Source organism: Canis lupus, chromosome 22, assembly GCF_003254725.2.
Source record: "Canis lupus dingo isolate Sandy chromosome 22, ASM325472v2, whole genome shotgun sequence".
Classification (NCBI taxonomy): Eukaryota; Metazoa; Chordata; class Mammalia; order Carnivora; family Canidae; genus Canis; species Canis lupus.
This window is the reverse complement of record NC_064264.1, coordinates 10832534-10842242: the sequence shown is the minus strand read 5'-3', so window position 1 is coordinate 10842242 and position 9709 is coordinate 10832534. Positions and strand designations below refer to the sequence as shown.

The following is a 9709-nucleotide window of genomic DNA, read 5'->3' as shown; positions in this document are numbered from 1 at the left end:
ATTGTCAATAATTAGCAATAACAGCAAGGGGAATTCAATTATAGGCAAAGCAAATTGCCTTTTATTTAAATGTTCTCTTTTTAATGCATCCCAGTGTGAAAGTCCCTCTTTAAATTAGTGAAAGCATGTGTAATCTCAATACCTCCACTGGGGGTTATAGGAATATATGCAGTCTTGTTCTTTTGTTGAGTGTTTAGAGGCTTAGGACAAAATTATACTGCTGTTGGTACTTTGTAATGATAGATATCGATAGTAATTTAGATAATTAAGTGTATTCCAGCTTTATTTCAATTTTCTCCAGTTGTAAAATTCTTGTCTGCTAGCTTAATATATTCATGTTTATGTAAATTTAAATGCAATCATAACCATTCTATAGTCATTATCAAAACAGGTTGGACCACTTCATTTCATTCTCGGATGCTTTTTAACCTTATAGAAAGGTCCAACAAATGTTCTAGTAGAAAACAACAAAGAGGATTCATCTAATCGTGGTTCCTGTCAGTTGGGTTTAATTTTTGCAGTAGGTATCATTTTAGCCAATAGTAGAAATGTGAAAAGTTTATGAACAGGAACCATGGCATCTGGAGGAAGAACCTGAGATGTCTACTCTTCAGTAACTTCATTAAAGAGACAAGAATAAAAGAATTCAATTTTGGCATCCTGGGGAAATTTGCCTTGAGGTCAAAGTTTATCAACTGGTTAGAACTGTTGATTGTACATCCCTTTGCTTTTCCTTTCTTAAAAGGTATCATATACCTAAAAATGACTATCCTGACCACTGAACTGTAGCATGGCACAGAAACATTGGATATGCAAATTAGAGCACAAGTAGGACTGAAAATTTTAAATATGGGAAAATAGAAGCTTTAAGTAATTTTCTCTTCTAATGTGTAAATGATGGTATTTTCATCGGCTCTATTTCACGGTGACATATTCTTAGTTAACTTATCTATATGAATATTAGAAATCAGTTTGTGGTCACAAAACAGGCAATTTTGGTGATGTTAACTGGAAACAGGTGATTTTATATATTAACTGTTTGGGGGGTTTTGCCTTATTATAGGTTGTGTCCCTTTCAACAATTATAATTCAACCAAGGCTAGAAACTATCACTGAAAATTAACCCATTACCTAATATAGAGTATACTGCAAACTGCAAAAGATAAATGTAATAGATTAAAGATGGTTAAAAAATACTTTGACACTCCTCCCATTGAGCTAATCCCCCATCTTGAATCTGGGCTTAAATTTGTGATTTATTTGATTATTAAAACATTACAGAAGTAATGTTCTGGGATTTATGAAGCCAGATCGAAAGGAGTCTTGCAGGTTCTGTCCCAGTCTCTTGCAACACACTCTCTGGGAACCCTGAGCTTCCAAGTGAGAAGCTAGGTGCTAGAAAGACCATTTGCAAGACCTTCAGTTACCTGCCCCAGCTGAGCCTAGCCTTCAGTGTACTCCTGCCAAGATGTTATATATGTGAGTGAAGCCATCCTGGACTCTCCAAACCATTTCATTCACCAGATGAATATAATTACATCACCCTAGTTGGTGCCATGTGGATTAGAAACATCTGTTGGCAGACACCTGAACAAATTCTTGACCCACAAAATCTGGAGACATAATAAAATGGCTGATATTCCAAGGCTCTAAGTTTTGAGATGGTTGGTTATGCAGCAATAGAAAAATCAAAATGAGAAAACAATGTGTCCATATTGGGTTTTTGTTTTGCTTTGGTTTTTGTGTTTTTTATTGAGAGCTCAAAATGTTTATTCTACTGTTCAGATACAAATCTGTTTTTTTTCAATTTATCTCTACTACTAAATATAAATGTAAATTACAGTCCATCTAATGATTACCCACTATTTTTTCCCTCTTCAGCACCATTCTACCACTGACATTCTGCATTTTATTTTTTTCACTCTAAAACTCATAAAGAAAGAAATGATCTTTTCTCAGGCAAATGAAAAGTTTTTGAAATCACACAAACATCCTGTACTATGTATCTCTGAAAGTCATCTAAAGTAGTACATTTACATACTATATATAATGTTATAGATGTATTTGTTAAGTGTAGAGAACTTATAATAATAACCTGTTTTGCATTTTCTTTTTATTGAGGTATAGCTGAGATATGACATTATACTACTTTCAGGTATACGACATAATGATTCAATATTTGTACACACTGCAAAATGATCACCACAATAAATCTAATTACTATGTGTCACCATAAAAGGTACCTTTTTTCTTTTCCTAATGAGAACTTTCAGGGTTTACTCTTTTAGCAACTTCTAAGTATATACTACAATATTACTGATCATAGTCACCATGCTGTACCTTATATCCCAGGACTTATTTGTTTTATATTTGGATCTTTGGACCTCTTAGTCTACTTCACCCACCTTGCCCACCACCTAACACATTTCCCCTCTAGCAACCAACATTCAGTTTTCTGTATCTATGAGTCTTATTTTGTTTCATTTTTGTTTTTAGGATTCCACATAAAAGTAAATAAGGTATTTGTCTTTTCTGTATAACTTCTTTCACCCAGCATAATGCCCTCTAAGTCCATTTGTAGTGTTGCAAATGGCAAGATTTCTATTTTATGGCTGAGTAGTATTCTTATGTGCACATATGTGTATCAAATCTTCTTTATCCACTCATCCATGGATGGACCCTTCAAGATTGTTTCCAACCCACAAGGAACATGGGGCTACATCTAATTTTTCAAATTAGTGTTTTTGTTTACTTCAGATATATACCTAGTAGTGGGATTTTTGGATCATATGATAGTTCTATTTTTAATTTGTTGAGAAATATCCATACTGTCTTCCAAAGTGGCTGTACTAATTTACCTTCCTACCAACATTGCAAATAAGAGTCCTCTTTTATCCATATTCTCATCCATATTTGGCTTTTCTCTGTCTTTATATTAATAACCACTCTAACAGGTAATATCTTATTGTGATTTTAATTCCCCTGATGCTTAGTGATGTTGAGCATTTTTTCATGTGCCTGTTGGCCATGTGTATGTCTTCTTTGGAAAAATGTCTATTCAGATCTTCTGCCCATTTTTAAATTGTTTGTTTATTTAGCTATTGAGTGGTATGAGTTATTTATATAATTTGGACATTAACCCCTTATTGGATATATGATTCACTAATACTTTCTCCCATTCAGTAGGATGCTTTTTTCATTTCCTTGATGGCTGCTTTTGCTGTGCAGAAGCTTTTTGGTTTGATGGAGTCCCACTTGTTTATTTTTGCTTTTGTTGTGTTTGCTTTTAGAGTCAGGTCTAAAAAAGCATCACCAACCAATGTCAAGGAGCTTACTGCCTATGTTTCCTTCTAGGAGTTCTATGGTTTTAGGTCTTACATGCAAGGCTTCAATCTATTTTGAGTTAATTTTTCTGTGGAGTATAAGAAAAAAAAAATACTCCCATCCAAGTACTAACCAGGCCCGACCCTGCTTAGCTTCCGAGATCAGACAAGATCGGGCGCGTTCAGGGTGGTATGGCCGTAGACAAGAAAAAAAAAAATTCTGAGAGGCACAGGGGATTCAGGACTGCTATCAAGAGGATTAGGAAGTAAGAGAACATACACAAAAAAAGCAAGCATAAGTGAAAGAAATTCAGTATAATGTATGCCTTACTAAGAGAGGAGATGTTCCTCCCATGGAAGATACAGACATCTTAGCTAAAGACATAGCAACCAACGTTTCATATAAAAAAACTGTAAGATGAACATAGGTGCAAAATACAATAAATCCATTTTGAACTCCTGATAGGATAAAATTATAGTGGTACATATGGATAGGTCTGAGGCAGCCAGGTTGAACACAATAAAAACATAGAACTCAAAGTTAATCAGATGCATATTCAGATTTCAGTTTCTCCACTTTCTCAATTTTCAGCAGGTTACTTCACTTTTCAGAGATTCAATTTTATTAACTCCAAATGAAAAGAATATTTCTTTCATTAATTAATTACTCAGTATCCTGAGATATAACAGATAGGCACTCAAGAAATGTTAGTTATTTTCTCCTTCCTTTAAGGGATATGGGGCCTCTCACCATGTATCATTCTAATGTAGAGGTAAGTTATTTTTTCTTTCCTGGAGAAGTTAAATTGAAAACTGTCTCTAACTATTCAAGCCACATTCAATTCTCTTTTTCTGCTTATTCATGTGTAAAAGAAGGGAAATTAAAAACAACAGCACATACCTGCTGTGCATTTCTACCTTTCAGTCTTAGGAGTATGGTTAATGTTTTCCTCTCTTTTTGTTAATAGAAGATTATGACTTCAGAAAATAGGAAATATGTTAAGTAATTCTATCTATCCATCTGCCTAAAAAAATAAATCAAAGATTTCAGAAAAGAACCTGTATTAAATAACAGGAACGAGGAAGATAATTTTAAGTAGAAGAATACCCAGAAATAGTGTAAAATAAGATATTACAGAGTTCAATAGATATAATTTATAAATAAGCACCACAGAAGTATTTTCAAATAATTCTTAGATTAAACAAAATGAAATGGCAATGTGATTTCTGGCACAGGATATCTGAATACCATCAAGTAATAATCAGAGCTAATGTTAGGGAACTATTTATAAACATATGGTTACTCCTTAAAATCATTACTCATTTTTTAAAAATTAATTCTCAAGGCAACTCTAGGAAGTAGGTAATATCTCCATTTTTCAAATGAGGAAACTATGTCACTCAATGATTCAGTGACCTCTTCAAGTCTTAAAACTAATGAAAGGTAGAGATACAAATGAACTTTAAAATCTCACGTGAGGAAGTAAAAATGCCCTCCAGATATTAGCTCTTGTTGTTGAAATGGAATATTACATAAAATACAGTAGATGCTCAAAAAGAATCAGATTCTAAGGAACCAGCAGGAAAACAGCTCTCTCTCTTCAAGCGTATACTTCAAATTTACTAAGACTTTACTTGATGCTCCCATCCCATTTCTGTAGTTACACTTCTGAGATCTATTGAAGTGACACACAAATTTGAGTCTGAGAGATGCTGTCTAGAGTTAATACTGGTGCAATCCAACAAAACAGTAGTCCTAGTTAATGGTCTATGTAGAATCAGTCTCACCACAATCCCACCAGTGTGTCCCGGATTTTCTTTGTAAAATGACCCACCTCTTATCCTCAGCTGTTTAACACCAGTTAGGTGAAAGTGACCAAGTTCTTAGTCACACACTGGTTCAGAAATGTGATACATGTGATACAATTCTGGCTAATTGGAATAAGGAAGCCATTTGCTGGAAAGTTCTGAGGAAAAAAACATGGATATTATGAAGTGGGAGAGTAACAACTGTAGGTGCTATAATGAGGGAGATAATTTGAGAATCTAGATGGTGGAAGAGCCAAGACAACTACAAGGAAGTACGGGTGGAGTATGTAAGGCTTTGCAAAGACTTCTGGATCAGTTCTTGCCTGATGCCAGATGTAACGCCATATTGTTCAGTTATGCAAGTCATCAAAGTTAGCTTTTAAATATAAACTAGATCCTATATAATACAATCTCTTAAAACAGGATTTCTTAACCTTAGCATTGTTGATAATGGCCCAGATAAATCTTTGTTGACTATCTTAGGCTCTACAGGATGTTTAGCAGAATTCTTGGCCTCTACCCACTAAATGATGTTAGGACATCTTCAGTCATGACAATCAACAATGTCTTGCATCATTTCCAAGTGTTCCCTACAGGGCAAAAATCACTTTCTGTTGAGAACTACTAATCCAGAGCATTAATAGACATTTTAGGCATCTTCCTACTAACCATGCCCCCCTTCTTTATCAATCCTGATTTTAATTCATAAATCCATGCATTCCTTGCTTTGATGACTAAACTAAAGTATGCAAACTATTCTTTGGCCACCACCAATTTGTTTGGAGGCTGGAAAGTAATGAAATTTGGGCTGATGAATTTCAGGAGGGGTTTCTGTTTACATCTTAAGGAAAAACTCTTCCTCTATTCTCAGAAGATAGGTAATTCTATTAGATTTGTGAACTACCTAGGTGTGGGCATCATGGGAAAACATCTGATCTCGTTGAGGAGACAGTTCTTAGACTAACAGTGACACAAATCAGAGTACAACAAAAAAATCCCCAGGTTTTGACAAGTCTGTTTTGCAGCTGAATCAGACTAATGCCTTCCTGCTTCATGAGTGAACATGTTCCCTTTACTAATAAATTTGAATTATGTTGTGGGTTACTTATAATCTATGTGCCTGGATTCAAAGAATTTGCATGTAAAAGTAGCTTTAGACAAACAGTATAGTCAGTACTGTCTGATAGAAATTTCTATAATGATGGGAATGTTCTATAGATACACTGTCTAATATGATAGTCATAGTCACATGTTGATACAGAAGAGCTTGGTTCTTGTCTCACGGAGTTGAAGAATGAATCTTGCAGACACAGGAAAGTGAGTAAAGGAATAGAAGTCTATTAAGCAAAGATGCAGAGAAAGCTCTCAGAAATGGGAGGGGTCCCAACAGGGTTGCTACTGAGGGCTTGTTGGGTTGGTCTTTTATTGAGATCCTTATCAGGGAACCTAAATCCTTTTAACATTATCTGTTGGCATCACCATTGAGTAAGGACTGTTGATAACATCTTTAATGGCTTACTTCTTTGAGGTCTGGTTAGTTATTCTTTGTTGGTCACAGATGACTGTCATAAAAAGACACCCTCCTCACCCACACCTAGGGCAGGGTGATCTGGTTTCCTTACACCACAGCATTTTTGGGACTTTTGTGAGCCTGCTTCTGTGGTCTGCTACCTATCCCTGCCTAGCCCTGGTTTGTCCCTAACTCAATGTGGTTACTGAGTCCTTAAAAGTTGGCTAGGGTGACTGAGGAACTAAATTTTTGTATCATTATTAAGGTAAGCACATGTCACAAGAGATCTACCCTCTTAACAAAATTGCAAATGTACAACACATGATTGCTAATTTTATAGACACAAAGATCTACAGAACTCTAGAATTTAACTGTTTTTACATAAAGGAAACTTAATGCTTGAGTAACAATGGTTTGCCTCTCCCCAACTCCACAATCACCACAATTCTCTTACTTGTATGTATTTGACTATTTTAGCTACTTCATAAAAGCTGAATTTTTAATATGATATTCAACTTAAATTTATTTATTTATTTATTTATTTATTTTTTTTTTAAGATTTTATTTATTTATTCATGATAGTCACAGAGAGAGAGAGAGGCAGAGACACAGGCAGAGAGAGAAGCAGGCTCCATGCACCGGGAGCCCGACGTGGGATTCGATCCCGGGTCTCCAGGATCGCGCCCTGGGCCAAAGGCAGGCGCCAAACCGCTGCGCCACCCAGGGATCCCAACTTAAATTTAAATAGCCATACGTAAACAGTTACTACTACTGGATAGCACAGGTCTATAATATATATTTTTTTAATGCTCATGCAATCAGAGCTTTAGTTAACAAGAAGCCACAGCCTAGAGAGATGGTTAGTGGAGGTTGGGCTCCTAAAAAAAAAAAAAAACAACCAACAAATATCACACTTAAAATTGAATTGTGGGATGGAAGAAATAGAGAAATAGGATAGTTCGGCAATGATTGGACTCTGGAGAGCACCAAAGCTGGAACTGCTCTAAAGGTTAACTAAAGCTCATAGAGAATGTTAACCTGCACAAATCTAAAGCACAATCTACTTGGTCTTCTATTTAGTAAGGTGGTGAGCTTCTGGATTGGAAGATCTTCAGTCAGGTGCCTGCCAAGGTCCAGTCATCTATGGCCAGGGTGGTGGATCACATAATAGTGTTCATGAGAACTTTTGTCTATAATTTCCTCAGTGGGCATTATAGGCATTAATAACAGTAAATACTCTTGTCTTTTAATTTGGATTTCCTCAGCCATGTAAGATGTATATTATATCCTCTCTTTACTGGTAGATAGAGAACAAAGCTTGTAAGCAAGTGCTATTTCTCCTAAGTCAAGATGTCTTTTACAAACTTCAACAAGTTACTGTGAATCCCTCCTCATAGATCCTTAAAACTCCCCCTTTCTCTTCTAGCCCCATTTCCATCTCCCTGGGAAACAATTCTAGAAATGCTTAGATCAATTTCAAAATGTGGAACTTGTTATTGTATTCAAATTGTTGAACTCCATGGGGCATCCACCTTGAGGGGGACACAGCTTGTATCTATGCAGGTACCAAATCACTCTGTCTTTATTCCCAAATCTGAAGTACATGCTTGAAATTAAATCACTGACTGCTCCAGCAATTCACAAGCAACAGGTTGCCTGAGTGTCTTTAGAGTGGAAGTGTGGTGATGTACTTGGATTGCAAAATAGTTAACAACTGTGGAGTAGAGCCTTTCCACTACAGAGCTCTCCAAGTCAGAGCTGTTTCAAAAACTTAGAAACCAAAGGAATCTGTGGGTGAGTCCTGCTCAGTGTGTTTTCTGCTATGTGAAAGAGCCTCTGTACCATAGGGGTTTGCCCGCATGTCTGAAAAGCAAAGCCAGCAGGAAAGAAACTAGCTGGGGTGCGGGTGGGGGGGACTGCCAACAGGTGGGGCATGCTAGCAACTGCAAAACTCAGTCCTTACACAAAAAAAAGGAGTCAAAAAACCACAGAGGCCTCAGCAGCCTGCAAGCTCCACATACCAGGCCTTGTGCTGCTTTTCCCTGGTACTTCTCTACCCCTGGCATAACTTACAGAAAATCTGAAGACTCAAAAATCTGCGGTTTTTGAACAAATGGAATGGCAGCGTTTCTGGGTTCATATTAAACATGCTTCCTCTTTGGGGAAACAGGGAGAAATAAAGTCTGCTACAGATGGAATTTATGATCTGCTGTGTCTTTGGTGCCTTACAAAGTGGGTGCTACAATAATCTTTAACAAAATGGCCAAAAGAAATATTAATATCTCTGCTGAGAAAGATCATTGTACTTTGCCCAGCATTGTTGGAACATTTGGCAAGATCACAAGCAAATATTTAGGTTAGAGAGACATCTGCCAAGGTAAAGGTCTTTCAGCGAAAAGGGCATTGGAAACTTCTGTCGGGAATACTTTGCCAAATCAAAGTATCAAAAGTGAGAATAAAATATGTCAAAAGATTGATGGTTGCTTCTGGGAGGATGAGAGGAAAGATTAAAGAGGAGGAAAACAGTGTCTGTGTGAGCATCCAAATATTAAAAATAATTTAAAAAAACACAAACCTACTTAAAATTACTATTTTGCTAAATATAAATAGATAAAACAGATGAATAATTAATAGGGAAAGATGAGAAAGGATGTGAGCTTCCTGGAGAGGTAAATTCCAAGCTTGAGCTAAGTGTTCTTTCCAGACTATTCTCTTTGGAAGTATTTCCTGCCAAAAGTATGTTCCTAGGCTCACCTCAGGTGATGCATTAACATTCTGAAAGCTTTTACCTAAACCAATAAATGAAACTCCCTGATTAGCTATAAGCCCTGTAGACTAGGTAACTTTACCCATTAATTAACAAAGGGACAAGTAAAAGAAGGAGAGAAGTATAGGGCTAGAAATCTTGCCATTTCCATTAAGTCTTAGGAGGACAACAACAAAAATGAAAATGAATGATTTATAGCCACTCTTCTCTGGGCAATATGTCGAAATAGCTAGATTTGGGATTTAAATAACAAACTAGCTGATCGCTGATCTGTATATGTATAGGCTTGCATGTGTATGT

At 36.3% G+C, this 9709-nt stretch overlaps 1 long non-coding RNA gene across 8 annotated transcripts in view; it reads right to left on the bottom strand.

The window, feature by feature from the left end:
* Positions 1–9709, bottom strand: part of LOC118351967 (uncharacterized) — an 839933-nt gene that overhangs the window by 373140 nt on the left and 457084 nt on the right. The window lies entirely within an intron of this gene.